The following is a 22551-nucleotide window of genomic DNA, read 5'->3' as shown; positions in this document are numbered from 1 at the left end:
ATAAAAGATTTGTTGGCTAACAGTAAGAATGTACTTACAAGAACAGCTATACCAAGTACTGATTAGGTGCTAAAGTTTGCTTTGTCAATGACGTGTCCTTTGAGATCACAGGGAACCTGCCCAGTGACTCTCATGCCAGGATAAATCAAGCAACATTGCTTCTTTTTAAATTAGTGGGTGCTTTATTTTTTATTTTGAATAAGGCCTATATTTGGTTTGTGAGGTAAATGTTCTATACCAGTACTGAAGTAATACATCCATTCTCAATCCATTTCAGGGTTGTGTGTGACAGACGTTATCCCACTGGGACTGTGCAAAAAGGCCTGGATAGGATTGTAGTCCATCACAGGGATCATTCTCACTCACATACACAAATTAACACACACACACATCATATTAACATTTATTATTTGCAAGGGCCAATTAACATAACCTAAAAAATAAATAAACATTACATCTTGCCTGAAGAAGGGGCCTGAGTAGCCTCGAAAGCTTGCTTATTTTAATCTTCTTAGTCAGCCAATAAAAGGTGTAGTTTTGCTTGACTTCGCACTACAAATAAATAAATACATTTGTGTTGAAATTCCCTTTGTGACGGGAAGGTTTCATGAAGCAGAAGCAACTTGGTGATACAGTATATAGATTTCCCCGTGCTATCTCGATTTGCCGATGGAGAAATGCCATCTGAGGTGCATGCAAGCTTCAAGTGGCAGTAACTTCCTACCCATGTACACAGTCTGTGACTATCAGAGGTGAAAAAGAGTAAAGTATACAAAATATGCAAGTTAATGTAACCGCTGTCAAGGTAAAATTGAAAAACTAAACTAATTTGTAATTGAAGTCACTGGGAACATTTCACTGCTTTAGGACAGACAAGTTTGCAAATTAGCCAATGCTTTTTAATGGGAGATTTCAAAATTTTTAAACTTTACAGGGTGACCTGTTCAAGGTATCTCAATGAAAATTGGACAGTCTTGACATATTTCTTTGAAGAATAAATGTGTCACATTTCAACATTAGTGGTCCATTGGTGGGGGGGGGTGCTGGGTTGTTTCATATAGACAGACAGGTGGACAGAGTGCGAGGCAGGCTGACAGACATGTTCTATTGCAACAGGTGCTTTGTACATTATATGTGAACACACATAATAATGAAGTGTGAACTTTTTTAATCTGAAGATAACCCTAAAATTGCAGGATCTGCAAAAGCTGAAGAGGCAATATTCAGACAGACCTGTACAATCCTTAAAATAGGAAAACCCAGTTTAATGTAGATAAATGCAATGCCCTACACACAGGAAAATTGTAAATAAAAAAGAGGCAACAATATCCTGCAAAAAGCCATTTCTAAATGTTATTTGATATTGAAGCCTTATTAATGTACTAGTGAGACTGCATCTGTAATTCTGTGTTTATTTGTGGACATACCGCTATAAAAAACATAAAGCTGACCCAGAATATGTAAAGAGAAGAGCAGTCAAATAGATCCCTGGATTGAATAGCAAGTTAAGCTAAAGAAATGAAGCTGTTTCATGTATGAGAAGAGAAGACAGAGTGGGGGACACACATCTTCAAAATTTTTAATGGTAAGCATCAGAATTCCTTCCATTAAATAGTGATACACATATCTGAGGACACTAGTGGAAATTAAGAAAAGCTTTATGTAAGGAAGAAGCCAGGCAGCAGCTACCATTCATTCACTTGAAGTGGAAACCTTGACAATTCTAAAAATGTATCTGAATGATATATTGAGACAACTTGGCTACTAGCTAACTAAACAAGCTCCATAAACTGAATGATCTCTATTTATCAAACCCCTTATTTTCTTTGTGTATGCTATAATGAGTGCCAATTTAGAAACTAGAGTATTTCACATATACTCGTTATAACATACTAAGTGATGACACAGCAACAAGTACTTCAATCGTCAGGTTCACTTCTCAATGGATCATCTTCTGGGTTTTCATATTCTCTCCCTTTTTGAATGGGTTTCATCTGTAGACTTCAGCTTTCACTCCCCAGTCCAAATGGATTGCAAATGTAATGGATTAAAAGTGTATGTGAGTGTACTATGTACTTAGGTCCAGTCCCTATTATGCATCTACTGGCACTGGATCAAGCTCCCATGATTGTGCACTAGGAAAGACAAATTTATTAAACAGAAAGATGTATGACAACCATTTGGAACAGAGCAACTTAACTAGCTTATCACACCCATTCATACAAGGATTAGTCCTCTGCAGTTCTTGTTTTGGAATGCATTATTGTGCTTAGACTGGTCATCTTCCAAATCCTAGAGCTGATGCTTCCTGAACTACTGTAGTTTATTAAGAAAATTAATCGTCAAAAGTCAATTTTGTATCAGGAACTAATTCCTGTCTCTAAGTTTAGACATTGGTTTTTGTAGGTATTTATCACAGGTTAGGTTGCTGGGCTAGACAAAATACACCCCAAGTGTGGTGAAAATTTTTTGCCTCGTATGTGGTCACATAATATATTCATTCAATATTTTAATAATAGTGTACAGCAGGAAAGATATGATGGTACAGTGGTTAGTACTATGTTCTTACTACTTCAGAGTCCCGGATTTGAACCCCATTTTGGACACTCACTGAATGGAGTTTATACTTTTGCCTACTGTTGTTTTCTCCATTGTTTTTTTCACATCTCAATGATGTGCACATACAGGTAACTTCTAACTCTAAACTGGCTCTATGAGAGTGAGTAAGTAAATGTAGGCTTGAAGGTACCATGTGAGGGACTTGTGCTCCTTCAATGATTGGTTTATGGCAAGAAAGCTATAATTTGCATTATCATTTCAGACTAATGTACACATACAGTAAATTCTGCAATTATAATGGGAATTGTCTTAACAATCATTCACTTGATGGTCTCAGTGGAGGTGACAGAGCTGACCCCTTAGCATTCTGTTGCTTTGTTCATATTTGTTATCTCCACTGACCTTGTTACTTGGGCGGCCACATAGTTGACCATTAGATTAGGCCCTGGACGCTGGTTTGAGCATTTATTTAGGCTTATGCACTTATATTGCCCCATGGTTTGATTTGACAAGTGTTATTTCTACCCAACTAGATTTAGATATTTTGCTATGCACTGTGTTACTCTTATTTACTGGTTAAGCATTGCTGTGTCTGGTTACTTAACAGCTGGTTTGTATATGTGATCACAGTATGCTAAGTCACATATTGGTACACACTGTTCTAGAAAGTTACACTGCCTGCCAGTTTTCATTATAGTCTGTTTACAAAACAGATAATTGCAGCAAATTAATCCCTTGCTTAACTAGACACATTATTTAATGTGATTGCTGTATTTTATGGTCTTCTAACAAATATTTAGAATTTTATCATGATTTTGTAATCATTGGACTATTTTTAGTCTTCCTTTTCTAAAAGAAAACTTAAATGAGTTGATAATGGTGGAAATAATCACATATGAATCAGTATCTGTCAATCACTGCACAGCCTAAACATTACCTGTTTTCTAAAAAGACCAGTAATTGAGCTGTCACTCCAAAACTGCATCCAGTGATGTTAAAAAACAAAGCAAATTTATGCTGATATTTTGGAGAAATATCAGAATTACTTTTTGAAATGCCAGTGAGGAGCTGCCCCAAGTGGAAGGATTCAAGTACCTTGGAGTCTTGTTCATGATTAATGATTATAATACTAACCAATGCATCAGGCTGTCGGTAGCAGTTTGGGAGATCTACTACAGGGACATTGTGAAAAAGTTAAAGTTCTCAACTGAACTTATCAATTTACCATCCATTCACACTATCAGCTATGGTTAGGAATAGCAGGTAAGAAAATAACTTTTCTGGCACAAGCTACAAAATCTGGTTCCTGCAATAATTTGAAAAGCTCATGTTATATGTGAGGATGTTAAAATAGAACTGCTGCTTTGTCAAATTGAGAAGAGCCAGGTATGGTGGTTGCCCGGTAGTCTGGATGTTACTTGGGTGCCCCACATGGGGGTATTATAAGCACAAACCCACTGAAAGAAAACCCTGAAGTAGATCCTGGACATGCTGGGGGAAATATAATTGTGAGCAAATGGGAATTCAATAGGAGTTAGGCAAAGGTTCTGAGAAAAAAGCATTCCACAATTTCCATCCATGATGGTTGCCATTAAAATTAAGCAAACTTTTTCTAGATCACAGATAACAGGATCTGGAAAACCAGACCTAATTTGGGGGCAAGTTGTTTGTTGGCAAACACTTGGTGACTGTGTTTTTTGGGATTATCCTGGAAAAATGATTTTTGAGCCACCTTTAAAGCTTGTAACTGTCAAAGTGAAGGATGGAGGATAAGTCCAATGCTATCAAGATAATAAGCATGTGGGAGGCAGATGCAGATGGACTACACATTGGCAATGAAAACCAGACCCAGAAAGTTAGGATTCAGCTTCACTGGTATGAAAGGAATTGGAAGTTTAAAAGTACTAACTAGATATCATTAGGCGCCATATTGGAAACTTTTGATCTGGTTGTTATCTTACTGCTCAGATGAAAATTATTGTTTTAAAAATTGTTATATTTACCGGATAATGGTCACATTTAGTTGCTGTGATAATTTAATTTTTATGGGCAATTTGCTAAATGCAAACCTTTGAAACAGAAGGAGAACATTAATCTGAATAAAACATTCTTATTTAGGTTTAAACCGTAGCTCACATACTTTGCTTTATTGATTTTCACACCAATTATTGTTTTAAGGATGCTAACCAGGTCATTAACTATGCTGCTTGTCTCTAGTCTTTATGAACAACTGCTCAAAAGCATTGGCACCACTTGTGTATTTGAATAAAGGAGACTAAGCTGGGATGTAGTCCTTCGTGATAAAACAAGCTTTATTTTATTCCATGTCCTTCCTGTGCCTTTAGCAGGTGGGCAAGCAGCTTTCTTGGTTCTGACCCCTTGGCCTGGAAAGCCAAACTGACCCTTGGGTAATAGCATGCAAAGGTGAAACAACTCATTGTGATGAGATCCTCTACTATGAGAGCCACAAGCAAAATGCCTCCTATTAAAAGTCTCTTTTTAAATTGCCCACTTTGTTGTAATAAGACAAAGCAGAGTAAAACTAAAACTAAAATTGAGTGTAACTATGTGTTGGTATGTATTAATGTACAGGGTGGTCCAGATCTAATTATGCAATTTTCATTACGCTCACGTATCCAACTGAATGGAGGACAAGTGGGACATTACATGGAAAATCAGTGAATTAATTCAATATAAGTTCATTTTCGTTTATTACAAGATATTTCTAACAATTCTTTTGTCTTGTATTGTTTTCCTGGATTGCATTAAAAGTTGCTTAATTAGATCTGGACCACCCTATACTGCATTTGAACATTTATGCATCCGATCCCTTTCTTTGTTCATGTTTCATTTTATATATGTTCATACATTCTATATGTATACTACTGTATATCTTTGTCTCTTTATAAATGTCAATTCTATGTGTGCAAGTTTTGATATTTGGTCAAAGTAAAACTCTTTTGTGGTAGCATCCCCAGACAAACTGTTAATATAGAGACAATGTATGACAGAACATGTCACCGTAAGTATGTTTGATTTTGTGGATGCCTTCAAATTTTGTTTTTACAAGTATAAACTTTATGCTTGCCATAGTCTAATTCTCTGTTTCAATAATAAAAGTGGTGAAATAGCAGGTATTAGTGTTTTGGCATTTGTAGTAGGGCCAGATAGCACAAGGATTAAAGACTTACGGATACGGTATCTGGTCGACTGTCCGCAGGGAGCTTGCATGTTTATTCTGTGTGGGTTTTTTTCCAGGAATTGCAGTTTTCATCCTGCATCACCAAAGATATACAAGTTAAACTAAAAGGATATTCCAAATTGGCTCAAGTATGAGTGGGCTCTGGAGCCTTGTCCAGCGTTGTTTTTTGCTTTGAACCCAGTGCTGAAGATATACTCAGTTTCCTCTGCACCCTGCATTGGGTTAAGTTGAAACATGTCTGAGGATTGTATAATACATTATGGCTTGTAATTAGTGATGAGCTAAATTAAAATTAGTTTTACAGGTGATTTCACAACTGCAAACTGTAAAATGCGCTAAACTCACAAATAATACTGCTCAAAAATGCCTTGTTCATACTTCCATATTTATTTGTGTTCTTTTCTGCAGCTGTATAATGTATATACCCTGTAATTCATCAGTAAAACCAATTCTATTATTCATTTCATTCACATCTTCGCAGACAAAAAGTACATTAAAAGAAATCTACAGGAAGACACACTACACAGACAGTTGCTGTTGGAAACCACTACCCTAGTTAGTAGCAACAGCCTTATCCTAGCTGAGAATATACAAACTTCTAGTGATTCTTTTTCCACTAGAGATCTTTATTCATCCATCCATCCATCCACTTTCATGCTTTTCCAGAGCATGGATGTTGAGAAGCTGGGGTCTATGCCATCAAAAATTTGGTGCAAGCCAGGAAGATATCTTTTTTAAATAATAAATGATAGGCAGACGCATGCAGAATTAATACATGAAAACATTTCCAACAGGAACTAGATGCCTTTCCTGTAAATAGTATGAATTTCACTGGAAGTAAAGTGCAATTCGTTAAAACAAAACACTGAAATTCACTGCAAATTCAATTTTACACTAATTATTTCATTCATCACTTTATGGCATTAAATGAATGCTTACATTTGCATGTCCATTTGTGTATGTGTCCTGGCATCAATGATTGTATACTTATGCTTTACTTGTGAGTGATTGTCAATGAGTTATTTTGTAAATGAGTCTGTTTTCATATATGTCTGTTGCTGCGAGTGCAAATTTTTTTCATATTATCTTAGGTGATGGCCTTTGAGGAATTTACATATGGACATGTGTTGCTATCAAAGTTTTGGAAAATGTCTCAATTAAAATAAATGACAATGTAGGGACCAGTATTTTTTTCCATAGCTTGAAAAATAAAACTGTTGCTGTCAATGCGCTAGATTTTTGTAGAGTATGCTACGAATTAAATGAAATAACGTAGATGAAAAATAAAGTAATGGTCAATGGTATCCCAGTATAAAACAGCACAAAAAACCCTCTATGCTCTTTTGGAAACTGAAGTGTCATAGACGTTTATGCTAAATTTCTCCATGGCTATGCTACTAGGGGTAATGTTGTAAACAGCAGCTTTTTTGGGAAGATCTGGATTACTGCAAAATGGCTCGCATTGCCTATATTCCCTTTGTCTCCCTGTTGTGTCAGTGAAGACAAATGAACAAAAATGATCTCTTATAAGAAAGAAAGAAAGAAAGAAAGAAAGAAAGAAAGAAAGAAAGAAAGAAAGAAAGAAAGAAAACATACATTTATAAATGCTTCCTTTGGGGTATTATTATGGGCAAATATCTTCACAGCCCTTTTTTGTTTCAGTTGGTGTGTGATGCTTGTGGCTCAGCTAACTCTAATTTGCAGTGGCCCTTAAATGAAGTTTAAACTGTTTACAGTTCCTTGTTTGAGTGTTTGGTGCAAAATTTAAGCTTCATGTCTTAATTAGTGTGTTTCTTGAAGCAAAATTGACTATCACTCCACCTCTTATGTATGGCTGAGTTTGATTTCAAGCTGACATGTTTATTTTAAATGCCCCTCCTATACAGCTACAGTGCTCTGTGTTTTCTGCAGGCTGAGGATAAGATGGCCTCTGTTTCTGGAGGCTAGACACCTGGTGAGGCAGGGCTAGCAGTGATTAATTTAACATGTTTAGGGTGCGATCATCACTCTCCAAGTTGGGATGATGGATGACAGGGAAAGCAAGGGCTGATAAGACATGGCCCATGAATCTGTTCTACATCATCAGTTTCTTTGATCACTGACAGAAGTTCAGAGATGAATCTGCGCATCTGTCCAAATAAACAAAGGCTTCTGCTCCTCTCTGGAGTGAGATTTCCACTCGGGTTCACAGCCACTTACGCCCGTACTCTTTGCCCGCAGCGTGATAAGAGGATGCTACAGTTTTGTTTTTATTATTTTTTTTCTTGATGTGAACCACATCTGTTTGCACAAGTTGTATGTTTTTTTTTTGCCCCTTGAAGAAAGGTCCCCAGTAATGACAGATTCAGTAGATAATAGATGATCCATGAAAGCTGATAGCTGCGCTGACAGCGGGGGCCGAGCTCTGGCGTCTCAGCCGGGAAACGTTACTACAGCTGTCATGACAAGAAACCCTAAAGTTACAGCCATGCAATTCCCCTTACATCATTTGTCTTTTGAAGTTTCTTCCTGGTCATCTTAGAATCACTTTACTTGGGTGTCTGGCCTGTGCCTGGGGTGAGCAGCTCGGATCGGCTTGCAAAGGATAAATCAAAGTGTGTTTACCTTTCTGGCAGCCCCGGCAGCCCTGGCTTTTTAATTGCGCTCATTTCACAGCTTGCGTTATGTGCTACTTAGTAAGTCTGAAAGCCATCAAGCTCCTGATTTATTTCACCCCTTCAATGGTGGACCTATGCTCTTGTCCAAGCGTTAAGCTCCTTTCCAAAAACTTTAAACCAGCTGCTTTATTTTGCATTTTTCCACTGTTTTAAAAGTCTTCTTCATAACTGTTCCAAAGCTGTCACCACTCTTAATTAGCTTTGATTTGTATCACTGCCACTAAATAGAACACAGTATTATATATTGATTGAGGTCTTAATATCATTTATTAATATTTAATATAATTGTAGAATATACATCAAGCTTTCATGTTTCATCTATGTGAAATGTGATGATGTACAGTGGTGTGAAAAACTATTTGCCCCCTTCCTGATTTCTTATTCTTTTGCATGTTTGTCACACAAAATGTTTCTGATCATCAAACACATTTAACCATTAGTCAAATATAACACAAGTAAACACAAAATGCAGTTTTTAAATGATGGTTATTATTATTTAGGGAGAAAAAAAATCCAAACCTACATGGCCCTGTGTGAAAAAGTAATTGCCCCCTGAACCTAATAACTGGTTGGGCCACCCTTAGCAGCAATAACTGCAATCAAGCGTTTGCGATAACTTGCAATGAGTCTTTTATAGCGCTATGGAGGAATTTTGGCCCTCTCATCTTTGCAGAATTGTTGTAATTCAGCTTTATTTGAGGGTTTTCTAGCATGAACCGCCTTTTTAAGGTCATGCCATAGCATCTCAATTGGATTCAGGTCAGGACTTTGACTAGGCCACTCCAAAGTCTTCATTTTGTTTTTCTTCAGCCATTCAGAGGTGGATTTGCTGGTGTGTTTTGGGTCATTGTCCTGTTGCAGCACCCAAGATCGCTTCAGCTTGAGTTGACGAACAGATGGCCGGACATTCTCCTTCAGGATTTTTTGGTAGACAGTAGAATTCATGGTTCCATCTATCACAGCAAGCCTTCCAGGCCCTGAAGCAGCAAAACAACCCCAGACCATCACACTAACACCACCATATTTTACTGTTGGTATGATGTTCTTTTTCTGAAATGCTGTGTTCCTTTTACGCCAGATGTAACGGGACATTTGCCTTCCAAAAAGTTCAACTTTTGTCTCATCAGTCCACAAGGTATTTTCCCAAAAGTCTTGGCAATCATTGAGATGTTTCTTAGCAAAATTGAGACGAGCCCTAATGTTCTTTTTCTGAAATGCTGTGTTCCTTTTACGCCAGATGTAACGGGACATTTGCCTTCCAAAAAGTTCAACTTTTGTCTCATCAGTCCACAAGGTATTTTCCCAAAAGTCTTGGCAATCATTGAGATGTTTCTTAGCAAAATTGAGACGAGCCCTAATGTTCTTTTGCTTAACAGTGGTTTGCGTCTTGGAAATCTGCCATGCAGGCCGTTTTTGCCCAGTCTCTTTCTTATGGTGGAGTCGTGAACACTGAGCTTAATTGAGGCAAGTGAGGCCTGCAGTTCTTTAGACGTTGTCCCGGGGTCTTTTGTGACCTCTCGGATGAGTCGTCTCTGCACTCTTGGGGTAATTTTGGTCGGCCGGCCGGCCACTCCTGGAAAGGTTCACCACTGTTCCATGTTTTTGCCATTTGTGGATAATGGCTCTCACTGTGGTTCGCTGGAGTCCCAAAGCTTTAGAAATGGCTTTATAAACTTTACCAGACTGATAGATCTCAATTACTTCGGTTCTCATTTGTTCCTGAATTTCTTTGGATCTTGGCATGATGTCTAGCTTTTGAGGTGCTTTTGGTCTACTTCTCTGTGTCAGGCAGCTCCTATTTAAGTGATTTCTTGATTGAAACAGGTGTGGCAGTAATCAGGCCTGGGGGTGGCTACGGAAATTGAACTCAGGTGTGATACACCACAGTTAGGTTATTTTTTAACAAGGGGGCAATTACTTTTTCACACAGGGCCATGTAGGTTTGGATTTTTTTTTCTCCCTAAATAATAAAAACCATCATATAAAAACTGCATTTTGTGTTTACTTGTGTTATATTTGACTAATGGTTAAATGTGTTTGATGATCAGAAACATTTTGTGTGACAAACATGCAAAAGAATAAAAAATCAGGAAGGGGGCAAATAGTTTTTCACACCACCTGTATTTATGACTATTGTAATATTTTCAATGAATAGTAGACAATAATAACCAATCCTAAAATTATTAAATCTGCATATAATCAAGCATTTCTTTGATGTTATGGAGAGATCTAGTTAGCAGAGAGGTACATCATGAACTAAAACACTTAAAGGACACACTGGCTGCAGGTTTAGCACACACTTCTGAACCATAGTATGACCCCAAGCAAGTCAATTATCCTTCTTGTGCTCTTAATGTAAAAAATACAGGTGTGCTATGTATCTGTACATGTAACAGGTCATGCTATCAGAGTTCAACACAGAAAGGCATATTATAAAATAAAGATTGTAACCTAAGTCTACATCAGGCTTAACTAACTTGATGTAGTGTGTCATCTTTTGGATTTAAAATGTCCTGATGGCAATCTAGAACTGCTACGTCTGGCACCCATCTTGAATATTGAAAAAATGAAAAATATTATTAACAATTGCATGTATTAAAATCAATATATGTATATATTTGTATGTATATACCGCAAGGTATTTTACATCTTACTGCGCATTTTTACATTTTTTAGCAATATGCCCATCTGCTAGAAAAGTCTCTACATGAGAACAAACTGATTTCATGTAACAGCTCAGATAGAAGTATAGTGGTGCAGAGTTTATTCTGGTAATTGACTAAGTGGATCTATAAAGTGAATGAATAAATATTGGACTGAAATCAACAATTAACAGAAACATCTATAGATCAAATTCATTTTCAAAGCAACTTAATTCAAGTATAGGATAACACACTTGCTTACATCTGACCAAGGTAGAATTATCATTTAACCTAACACACATACCTTTGCTATGTGAGAGGGCTCAGAGGAAAGCACATTCAGAAAAGAGGAAACATGCAAAATTCACAAATAGTGACTAGGCCAGGATTTGAATCTGTGTTTTCTGCAACCATTAAGTCACAGTGTTAAACCAATGCACCAACATCCAGCTCTATTTAATAAAATGTGCCACAAAATGCAGTAGTAAATACTCATAATCATTTAAAACTCTTAAGGGGGGGTTCTCTTTTTTTTCATACGTCATATTTGTTTCTGGCTTCAGTCACTGGATACATATTGAACTGGCTGCACTTTTATGGCTCCCTACTTTCTCTGTTTGAAGCCTATGACCTTTCCTTGAGTTGTTGAAACTTAAAAGCCAAAGTCGAACAGCTAATAAAAGATACTTGACCTTTAACACTGTATCCTCATTGGTTGTATTCTACTTAGATGGTCCACCAGCAAACAATACAGAAAAAGAAGTGTCTCAATTCAAGGCTGTAAGAGTGAGTGGTGCAAGTCATGATACTAAATACTTTGGTGCAGTGCATGCCAGTGGTTTGAAAACACAGTGTGGTGTTTAACTTTTTCACTTCAAAGTTTCCAAAGAATTCTATTATTTTGGGACCAGATTTGCAATTGCTGCTGGTTATTTTTAAATAATATGCTGGCAGGTAGCTTGTACCAAACCTTCATCTCCACAAGAGCAATACTGTAGTTTCTTCCTTCTCAGCTTACCTTGTTAAGAAGGCCATGTCCAATAACATCTGTTAGCTACCATATTCTGTCTTGTAATCTATACAGATAAAAGGCAAAGCCCTCACTGACTGACTGACTGACTCACTGACTGACTCACTGACACATCACTAATTCTCCAACTTCTCGTGTAGGTAGAAGGCTGTAATTTGGCAGGCTCATTCCTTACAGCTTACTTAGGTTAGCTAGGTTTCACTTGGAAATTCTACGCGTAACGGTCAAAACTGGAACCTACTTACTAATATATATACGGCCATATCCTGCAGCTCGGTCGCCGTGTGAGGTGGAGTTGTGTCCCTCATCGTCACGCCTCCCACGTAATTGAGTGCCTGCCCATATAAGGCTGTCTGTCAGCAGCAATCCAATAGACACGCTGCCGCTAAATATTCGCAGGTGAAGGACTGTGCTTACGCAAACGAAGATGAGATGGTCAGGGATAGACTAGTGTTTGGCACAAACTCAGCGAAAGTGCGAGAGAAAATTTTAAGTGCCGGGTCTTAGTTAACATTAAATAAAGCCGTGGACATCGCAAGATTGAACAAGATAGCACAAGCACAGCTGAGAACCTTCGATGCATGTACTCCGAGCGGCTCACGTGAACTGACAGTGAACGCAGTACGCAGAGAACAAGCAAGAGCTCCAAAGAGCATTGAACAAAAAACGCATTACACAATTGAGAAGGTAGCAAAAGAATATGAAGTGAGTGACTCATACAAGCTATTCATAACTGCAGCTACTGCGGAAACAAAGCACGGTGTAAACCTTAAGTTTAAATTACGTTCATAGACACGCTGCCGCTGGCGTTTGTCATGCCTACGACAAATACGATATTCGCGAGATACAAGTTTAATAAGAAGACGCAGGGTATAAACGAGACTTTTGATCACTTTGTAACGGAGTTAAAATTGCTGTAAAGGAGTTAAAATTTCTGGTGAAGGACTGTGCTTATGCAAACGAAGATGAGATGGTCAGGAATAGAATAGTGTTTGGCACAAACTCAGCAAAAGTGCGAGAGAAACTTTTAAGTGCTGGGTCTGAGCTAACATTAAATAAAGCCGTGGACATCGCAAGATCACACGAGACAGCACAAGTACAGCTGAGAACCTTCGATGCATGTACTCCGAGCGGCTCACGTGAACTGACTTTGCAGGACTGGGAAAGGTAAACCTGTGCATGCAGTGTGTGATGTCTCAGATAAAGATGAAGACAAGCTGCTTATTGATGCAGTAGGAAAGGAACAACCCTCTGACGTTGAACAAGCCTTTGTAGACATATCAATAGGAAAGCAAGGTGTAAAGCTTAAGTTTAAATTACGTTGATACACACACTGCCGCTAAATATTCGCAGGAAAATCCACAACTTAACACTGGGAATGCCTGTTAAACATCTTAGATTCACGAGTACCGATTTGGGTAGTTATTGGGTAGTTATTCAATAAATGAAACCTGTTATCTTTACAACGGTTGACAACGAAGATGAGATGGTCAGAGGTAGACTACACAAACATGGAATGTAACTTGAACACAACACATCCTCCAAATACGAACCTGACTGAAAGAAATAATGATAATCAAATCCTTGATGACAGCAACACTCATAACAGTCACAAAACAATTACATTGACAATCATGTTACATTATTTTTAAAATGTTTCCTTTTCTTTTTCATAACTTCTTTAACACACTACTTCTCCGCTGCGAAGCACGGGTATTTTGCTAGTGGTACAATAAATTGCTGATTTCTGAATCACACTGGAAAATATGAATGTTAGGTTTATTGCACTTTATGTAACTAAGACAGGAGATATGAGCACTCTCATTGGTTATCTCTTAACTGACAATTTATCCATTTTCTCTTATCCAGGTCAGGGTCACAGAAAGGCAAAGCCTATCAAAGCATTACTGAGTCCAAAGTGGAAATAAACCCTGAACAGGGTACCAGTCCATCACAGGGCACATTCACATACTGTACATACACAAATTTATTTACAGTTACTAATTACCCTGGCATACACATTCTTGGGATATATACTAACATGCTGCACATTGTCAAACCTGCTTAATCCAATTCACGGTCACACGGAGGCAGAGGCTATCTCTGAGCACAATGCTTTAGTCCATTACAGGGCACACGACAGCACTACCCACACTCCTGTCAGCCCAGCTAAATGTCACCAGAAAACCTGATATGTACAAAGTATAGTACCACAACAGCTTAACAGGTGTATTTATCGAGAGCGCCTGATGGCCCTAATGCTCTTGGCTCTCTGATCCATGTGTCTTACTTGTATTTCTGAATGGATGAGAAGTAACTTTCTCAAAATAAATAAGTAGAAAAAGAAATTTTAGCTATTGGCAAAAATGGATATAATGAGGGTATTAGAAATAAGCTTGATCCCATAGGCTTAAAAGTCAAGACGGAGGTAAAGAATTAACTATTGACTCTGACATAAATTTTAAATCATATGTTAATCAGATTATTAGCACTGCATTCATTTAACTATTAAGGAATATAGCTAAAGTTAGACCTCTCATAACTTTACAAGATGCTGAAAAATTAGTTCACACTTTTGTTTTCAGTCGACTAGATTACTGTATTGCTCTCCTAAAAGGACTACCTAAAAAAGACATCAGTTGGATATAGTTAGTTAACTAGAAAAAAAAATCTGACCACATTTCACCAGTTTTAGTGTTGTTACATTGGTTACCCGTGCCATTTAGAATCGACATTAAAATACTACTAATAGTTTACAAAGCCTTAAATAATCTCGCTCCATCCTATATTTTGGAAAGTCTGTCCACTCACTTTCCAAGTTGTAACCTCAGATCTTCAAATGAAGGTCTGCTTATAATTCTAGGAGTCAACCTAAAAAGAAGTGGTGAGGCGGATTTGTGCTGTTATGTACATAAAATCTGGAATACTTTACCAATAGAAATTTGTCAGGCTAATGCTGTAGAACAATTTTAAAAACTACTAAAAACTCATTATTTGTTTATTATGTAGCTTTTTCGCAGCAACATTTTAGTTGTTTCTCTATTAGTCTATATCGGCACTATATCATTTTTGTCTAGGCTCTGCAATTCCATACTAATATGTACTACTAGCCAACCCGCAGCGTACCATACGCCGCATAATCAGGCCGGTTCTTTAATAATTTTTAAACACAGGGAGAAAATTAACATTTGAAAAATCGGTAAAGTAATAAATCAGCAAGAAAAGCAACATTGTAACAATGCACGGAACAAACCAACACACAATGCGGTGCTCAGGCGCAGAGGGTGGAATGGGAGGAGAGGAGAAGGACGTCCACTCGCGCCCTCCGTCATGCAAGTCTGCCGATTTCTCGTCCAGTATGCACTGCCTGCTCATGTGCCCACCTCCAACTCGTCACTCGAATCGTTGTCGTCTTTGTTAAGTCCAGATGCACCTATGACTCACGTTGATTTTTCATTGCTCTGTGCATTTTTGGCTGCCTTTCTCAATACAATCCACCAAGATACCCGACCACGGTAGCAGCGAGGTGGGAGGGGGGTGTGTACAAAGTGCAGGAGCATCTAAGAAGACACATGTTTGTTGCGGATGCGAATTGCTGTATGTAGCGTGTAAAACAGTTTGCTATGGTGCACGCGGTCATGTGTTGTAACCGAAAACTCGTTTTTTAAAGACTGCTCACTTCATTGTGTATACGACTGTAGGTGAATGAAAAGATGGAACTCTGGAGAGGGCAACATACAATACAGTGTTTTACACGCTGCATACAGCGATTCACATTCGCGACAAATTGTTTTACACGCTGCATACAGCGATTTACATCCGTGACAAACATGCCTCTTCTTAGATAGTCCTGTCACGTCCACCCTCGTTCTCGAAGCATACACACCGCCTGGTCATGTGGTGCCACTGTGTGAACCAGTCAGGCACAGAGAAGGTCAGCTGCCGAGAGAGCGTCTCGACTGTTGCAGGGCCTGCATTGGTGAAGCAGGTGAGACGGTAATGAAACAGGCACAGGGCTTATTGGTTTTTAAAGACTGCCTCCTTCATTGGGTTTTAACGAACCAACACACAATCGTCCGTGCGGCGCTCAGGCGCAGAGGGTGGAACGGGAGGAGAGGAGAAAGACGTCTACTCCGCTCCCTCCGTCATGCTAGTCTGCTGATTTCTCGTTCAGTATACACTGCCTGCTCATGTGCCCACCTCCAACTCGTCACTCGTGTCGTTGTCGTCTTTGCACAGTCCAGATGCACCTGTGACTCACGTAGACTTTTCATTGCTCTGTGCGGTTTTGGCTGCCTTTGTATATATAATCCACCAAGACACCCGACCACGGTGGTAACGAGGTGGGATGGGGGTGTGTACAAAGTGCAGGAGCATCTAAGAAGACGCATGTTTGTCGCGGATGCAAATTGCTATATGTAGCGTGTAAAACAGCTTACTATGGTGCACGCGGTCGTGCGTCGTAACCGAAAACTCATTTTTTACTGCTCACTTCATTGTGTTTTAACCTCAGTTGTAAAGGAATGTTTAAGGATCCCATGGGATACCCCTCGCAAACAGTTTTACATGCTGCATATGGCGATTCACCTCCGCGAGAACCATGCCTCTATGAACAGTCAACGTGGGTCGGAGCTGCATGTGACCTCTACGACAGATGAATATAAATGACGCTGGTTTTTCTGTGTCGTCGCGTCCGAATTGGTGGGCGTGGCTCTGTGAGTTTGTTGTCGTATCCAATGGTCTTGGAGTTGGTGGCCGTGGCTCTTTCCTGCGTGCGCCATAGGTGTCTCACTTGTCGGCAGCTTAGTGACTCCACGCCCCTTCCGGCGTGCTTTCCATGGTTGTCTTGCCTTAGTGAATTATATATATATAGATTCTCTGCTGTCTTTTCCGGTTCACCTGATCAACGTACCCTGCTACCCCCTGTATTTATGGATTGAATGGCGGATATCCCAGATGTCCACGTGACCATCATCATCAAATTCTTTGATGTGAAGCCTGAAAGCCATGAGGACTGATTTAGTACATCCATGTTAGGTAGAATGCCCAATGTGGGCTGGGCATCATTTGGCCTTGAAATCCCTGCAGATTTTGATATTTTTGTCTCCAGCCTAACTGGATTTTTTTTTTTTTCTGTCTTTCTGGCCATCTGACCTTACCTTTTTATTTGTTACATACTGTATAATATTGCCTAATCTTGTTTGTTATATATTTTATATTAACATTTTATTTCATCTTGTAAAGCACTTTGAACCTAATTGTTTGTATGAAAATGTGCTCTATAAATAAATGTTGTTATTGTTGTCATTAATATGTGCATCAGGGCTTAGTCTACCTGTTTTAAAAATGTCAACAGAGATAAAACACATGTTAAAAATAGCACCATGTGTAGATTATTCCATCCATTGACTACTGAAAACTTATTTTAATAATTCAATTAAATCACAAATTAGCAAAGAAGCATTTTGGCAACTTCTGTTAATGGAATGTGTGTAGAGCGGGTCATTTGTTCAAAAAACAATGCAAATATATTTCAACCAGTTTCCAGAACAAAGCAATACTGAATATTAATGATCATTAATAAATAGATTTATCCATATAGTGTAGCCAATCCTCTCACACAACAGATACAAAAAATCAGATTAATTAGATATTATTTGGGTTTAATAAGAATGGCTGATTTCCATGCAAACTATATCTCTTTGTATAGTATTAAACAGACTTACAGGCCGAGATCAATTTTCCTCATGTTATTCATAAACTCTTTTATCCCTCTCTTTTTCTTGGTCACATTTTCTTCATACACCAGAGTACTTTTTCACCATCTCTAAAAGAAATTAAAAAAAAATTAACTTCCCTTAAATTACAACTTTGTAAATCTTGCTTGATATTTGATGAAATCCTTAAATTGCATATTTATTCTAAAATGTGGCACTCTATAGGCTTATCTGATAACATGATAACAGGCCTCTGATCCATTTTAGCATAGTCATAAAATTATTGGTAGTAGATATGGCATTGCACTGCTTTTTTCTGCTATTGATATTGAAATGCTGAGTATCAGCTCATTTAATATTTTTTTCTGTTTGATAATTATTAGGTTTTAAATTGCTTATTTGTATCAAAGGACATCATAATCTAAAAGTACTATGCTGAAACTGCTGAAATAAACACTCTACTACCCAAAAGGAAGAAAAACAAAAATATGACTTATGCAACCCCACTGTTTTGTTTAATTCAGTCAAACACTCACAAAAATATTTATATATTAGTTAAAGTTAGTGATGAGCAAAACAGCAGTTTTGAGAAATTTTCTTTAAAATTTGTTCTGCATGTGGTTCTGTAAACTGCGAAATGGAAGCATACAAAATATATTTATTAATTTATTTTAATCGTTTGGAGTGGAACACAGGGAACATTGTACTGTCCTCTGCCCTCTCTAAATACTATTGCTGCCATTCCAATTTCCTGGGCTCTTCCTTGTAGCTCAATGCCTTGTACACTGTACTGCATGCCAGCACACTCACACCACCGGTTTTGCCTCGCGCCACTCGGTCTGGGTCAAAGGTAGCACTACAACTGCTCACTTTTCCCAGATCTGCAGGCTGATATATCCAGGCCAGTGGATTTTAGCAGAGAAGAAGTGTCTCCAGAGTGCTGGCAGGTACATGCCTTCTATCTGTGCTCCACTTTTCACGCTCTGCACCAGAACAAAATTTTCCATGCTTTTCCACATGGATAAAAAGGTTCCAGATGAGATGAAAATATCTTTTTTCATTGTGAGAATTCAACTGGTTACAAAACATTTTTTTAATTAGTTTTATTTGATAATCAAAACATTTTGTTGCAAATTACAAATAATTTCAGAATTGCAATTTTAGTTTAACATTTGAACGTCACAAAATCAATCATAACAAAAATGAAATTAATTTTCATATACAGAAATATAAACAAAAAGGTACTCACAACTGACTTTTTATAACTTTGAAATGAATTCTTTTTTTAACAAATCAACCATTAAAAAGAATACAATTCTGCCTACTCAATGTTTCTTAAGGGGAAAATTTTTCTTTAGAAAATTTTCATTTCAGCTTTTTCAGCTGTCAGTCTAATCCTTCTTTCATGAGTGCTGAAGAACCTCTTACTCTCCAAACTACAGCTGTCACATTAGCCAAAAATTTATTTTAAAATATTTGCATTGAAAATAATTATTAATTATTTAGTCTAAAACTGTAAGTGCTACATTTACAATTATACTATTATTAATACAGTATATTTACTTTTTTCTCACAGTGCATTTGTAAAGCATGAATTATATGTGAGTTGTGTACTGTGGCTTAAAAGAAGCACTGGAAGACTCAAGAATGTACTTGAGTGCACACAATGTGGATCATCAAATGGAAATAGGAGCAAGTAACACTTCAGTCTGTTTGTAATGCACATATGAAATGGAGACAGACACAACTATTAATATTATTTCCCCAGTTATGCTTTTTTTTTTGCTTTTACAGGTTACATAGTGTGACTTTTCATGTTTCTTTTATTTGACCTGTTTTATATGATTTGAGACACTGTGAGTCTGTATGTGATTTACAAATGAAACAACTAAATTTGTTGGAGAATTGGTTCTTACTTTTTTCCAATACCCAGTCTGATTCTAATACCATGTATTGAATTGATGCCATCTCTGATTGGTAGTATTTAAAGCAAAAGCAATAATGTTAAAATGGGAAAAAGAGCATATTCATGTCTAGAAAACTAATGAAGCTGGTTGGGGGTGACTGAGCAGAGAAAAACATTATGTCTACGTATTCGGTATCCATGTGTAATATTTCAAATTAACTCTGAGAACTAAAAGTGAAAAAATTAAAGACTTGGTTTATTCACACACAGTTCCACACTCACATGGAGCTAATTAGTAACTAGTTACAGTGTACATCTTTGGGATTTTTAGGAAAAAGTTAATGTAGAACAAAGGGACAACATGCAAACTCCACAAGCACAGTAAATAAATAAAAGACATACATGTGCACATACATTGTGAGACTTTCTTAATCCAATTTTGGGTCATGAGGGGTCAGAAACAATCCTACAAAGCAGTATATTAACATAAATAATATAGCAGTATATTAATATATATAAACCAGTAAATTCATTAGTAAATCATCTATTGATTTACTAAATTTACATTAATATAGTGTGCAGCACATATAATCAGTCATTAGTACAGTATAGTGATTTATACTTGCTGTTTTCATGCTGTAGTTACATATTATATAAAAACAGTAGAATTAGCTTGTATTTCTACACATTGCAAGACACATTGTCAGACATGTGCACTTAGGGAGTTAATACTCCTCTGTAAAGAGTGAAGACACTGTCACTTACCTCCTGTTCACTTTCACCTGTAGACTAGATGGTACAAGGCAGAAAGAATTTTGATGTCATTTTCTCTTCCAGCACAGAAGACCCACCTCTTCTGTGCAGGGCAGACATAAGCATCTGAGAATCTGGAAGTCAGCATTCATTAAAGAACTTCAGTCTAGTGCAGGGCTGTCTTAACGCATGGGCATGTTGGGCAGTTGCCCGGGGGCCCCATGTTAATCTATGTATGTTGTGACTTGCTCAGTGGTTGTGTAGGTAGGGGCCCCAGTGCTCTGCTTTGCCCAGGGACCTATAATGTTGTTAAGACGGCCCTGATCTGGTGTGAACACTTCATGCTTCTAGGAGTGACTATAATTTCAGTTTGAGTCTTCAGCTCAGTAATGAGATGGGTGCTTCACAAGTGTTATTTTGCTTTTTTTTTTTACAATATTTAGGAGGCTTATCTATTAAAAGGGGTTCTTTGAAGTGGTTCTTTCTTACTTCTTACAATATATATAGAGGTATTTAATTTATACTCCACTATGTGACCTGCTGAATAAGATCTTTTTAAACATGTAAACATACAGAAGGAAACTAGAAAAGATTAGGAAGTTAGTCATTTATATAGTAAAAAACACGCTGGAATATTTGGTTAGAAATAATGAGAGAAGTAGGTGCATACACAAAATATTATTATTTATTGAGCAAGTTTGTAAATAATATATGAATAAAATTATAAAATGGGGCAGCCATCAGTCCCCATTGCTGCTGCTGTCTACTTGTCACTATTGTTCAACATATGAGAAGTATGGGAAATCATTAAGCCATCCAGCCTTTGGAAGTCTTTTCCCTAAAACAAGCCTCCTCGTCACAGCTGAAGAGCCAAAAAACTCATCAACATACAAGTAATTTGCCCAAGTTCTTGTTGTACCATAGAACCTTGTACTGACAATAATTGTAATGCCATAATTCTGGTCTCTATAGCTGTATGAACAAATTTAAACAAGCATTTAAAGATCGGCTAAAAATTCTTATTCTCTAATATTTGATTTTTATAGTCCTCTGATGAATGTTTGAGGTGTGTGAGGACATTTGTTTGGAACAGCATTAGGTCACAAGGTAAAATAATGTATTTTTCATGAAGTATGGTATTTTCATTTACTTTTATAAATCGAATTTTCAGGAAGTTTCCTTTCATCCAAATTAATTTAGTCCAATTCAGAGTCTTCAAACCTGAAGCCAGCGTAACGTATCTTGCAAGCATGAGCCATTCCTGGACAAGGTGTTAGTTAATCACAGGGCACATTTACACATTCATACCTATACATACTGGACCAAACTGGAACTACCAAAAAAAAAGGGAAGAACAACAGAATACCTGAAGAAAAACTCACTCAGACCTGGGAGGAAGTACAAACTCAATACAGACAATGCCAGGCTGGTACTCAAACCCAGCATTCATGGAGGTGAGAGGCAGCCCTGCTAATGTGTGTATCATTGTGCTGCCCCTGTAGTTTTTAAATATTGAATGAAAAATACAGTGCAATAAAAATATTTTCCTCCTTCCTAGTTTTCAGTGTTATTGGAATTCTTTCACACTGTATGTTTTCAGGGCTTCAAATAAAATCTAATATTAAATAAAAGATGCCTGAGTGACTCATTCATGAATTTATTGAATGAATAAAAATATCTAGTTCCAGCTGACAATGTTTGAAAAAATAATTGCTCAATTTAAATAAAATTGAATACAGGTATAAGTAGAGGCAGCAAAACAGACAGGATCTAATCCATCCAAGAAAAATGTAAGAGAGGAGAAAAACTGGTAGTACCACATTCAAAATCCGAATCTCCATTGATTGTCATAGAATCAAACTACTGTAAGCCACACTCTTGCATGAGGCAGTAAAGTTAACATAAACAATTATTTATTTTACATAGGCCACCTAACCTCACAATACTGACCCCTGCTGGTATTCTCTGTCCCATTTGTTTTTAGTTTTGCCTGAGTACAATACTTCTCCCCTTTCCTTTTAAAAGCGGTGTGCACTAGGTTCCAACAGTGAATTGCATGATGAACTAAAAATATCAGATCTGTTG

At 37.5% G+C, this 22551-nt stretch overlaps 1 long non-coding RNA gene across 1 annotated transcript in view; it reads right to left on the bottom strand.

Moving 5' to 3' along the window:
• LOC120534940 overlaps positions 1 to 22551 on the bottom strand; it is a 90952-nt gene that overhangs the window by 9679 nt on the left and 58722 nt on the right. The window contains exon 5 of the long non-coding RNA XR_005634813.1: positions 17817 to 17917. This is a non-coding gene — a long non-coding RNA (uncharacterized LOC120534940). The remainder of the gene's footprint in view (positions 1 to 17816; positions 17918 to 22551) is intronic.

Source organism: Polypterus senegalus, chromosome 9 (assembly GCF_016835505.1).
Source record: "Polypterus senegalus isolate Bchr_013 chromosome 9, ASM1683550v1, whole genome shotgun sequence".
Lineage (NCBI taxonomy): Eukaryota > Metazoa > Chordata > Cladistia > Polypteriformes > Polypteridae > Polypterus > Polypterus senegalus.
The sequence above is the reverse complement of the archived record's forward strand: the minus strand, read 5'-3'. Positions and strand labels throughout refer to the sequence as shown.